A 1,659-nucleotide genomic window follows, 5' to 3' on the forward strand; every position below is an offset into this window, starting at 1 on the left:
TATATTCCACCTCTTTCCCCCAGATACTACTTAGACGATTTAAGTGACCGACGGAAAAATATTGTGTGCCTATAAATTTTATTGGAGGAAATACGTTAAGACTTTTGACTTGACACCTATAGAACTAGGGAGCTCGGAACCTATTCGTTAAAAAAAAAAAAAAAAAAAAAAAAAAAAAAAAATGTTTCCCCATCATCTTGTATAGATTATTGTGGACTGAGTAATTTTCGGTTGGAAACCGATACCCTCTTCCTCGTATCCATGACCTCATGATTATTTGCGTAAAACTCGTGTGTATTCCAAATCGACCTCCGTTCCGGTTATCACCAATTGGGGGTTAAGGGAGACGATGTCTCCTAAGCCATTTTTCCGAACTCGCAACGTTAGTTGTAAATCTCTCTTAGTACCACTTGATTTATTTAGGGCTCGCCCGTATCCATAAACCTCTTGAACCGCGTATGCAAATTCATATAGACTAATCTGTTATCGTATTTATAGATGACATCTTAACTTATTTAAGTAAAGAAGGAAAACGAACAACATCACCATCTTACGCTCGAACTTATGAGAAAAGAGCAACTTTATACCAAATTCTCCGAGTGAGAATTTCTGTTGAACGAAGTCCAATTTTCTAGACCATGAAGTTAATGGTCAAGGCATTACAATCAATCTCGAAATCAAGCCACATATAATCAGGAAACTCTCCCAACTCAGACTTGTATTCGTAAAAATCTTAGATCTCACCGGTTGTTACCGAAGATTCATTTCTGACTTTTCTCGTATTACACGACTTTAATCTCTCCGCGATCGAACCTTGAGCGTGATTCTTCACACCAACATTTCTAGCTAAATTCGTACAACACCAGATGGGACTCAAATATGGAAATATTTCTACTTGGACGCCGAAAGGCATACTCCCTCGACTCGAAATCAACGGGACGAAAATTCGTTATTTTGCACGAAGAATTCGAATACTAAATTGTGGATCCGATCAATATTCTTGTCATCACGTACCACACTACATACCTCTGTTATTTCACCGTTACCGTCTGATATTACTGGAAAGTAAGATAACACACAATCGAACGATACTTCACTCTTCTTTGACTTAACGCCCTTGTGTTTCTGATAATCGGTCAACTATTATTCAACCCCGAACTATACAACTACGTGTACTACCTCGTTTCTCTTTCAGACTTCAACTTTTGACAACTAGAGGCACGTTATAGCAACCTCGAGATGTAAACTCATCCTATTCTAAGTCCTCATTTCACTACTATCTTTACCGTTCGCATTTCCGTTTAAAGAAACTCCTTGTAACATTTCTCCATGGATAGAGAAACTCCTCATATTACATAAGTATTCGCCACGAGGGTGAATAGTCCTAACGAACATTTTTCGAACCCTAACTAACTTGTTCAAACGTATCTTAAGAGATTCTATTCCAACACGGTGTATCTTTGTCAATTATTCTGTATCGAAATACTCGTTTCACTTCTAGTTTTACAAGAAACCTTGGGAACCTGCTTAGACATGAGTACCGCGTACCACCCACAAACTGACGAACCGAGCAAACGAACGATTTACGTCTTGGAAAGACATCTCACAAACTCGTATTGTCACCTTTAGTAGATCACTCTTACTACAGTAGTTACCACT

The sequence above is a fragment of the Rutidosis leptorrhynchoides genome, chromosome 3, assembly GCF_046630445.1.
Source record: "Rutidosis leptorrhynchoides isolate AG116_Rl617_1_P2 chromosome 3, CSIRO_AGI_Rlap_v1, whole genome shotgun sequence".
Classification (NCBI taxonomy): domain Eukaryota; kingdom Viridiplantae; phylum Streptophyta; class Magnoliopsida; order Asterales; family Asteraceae; genus Rutidosis; species Rutidosis leptorrhynchoides.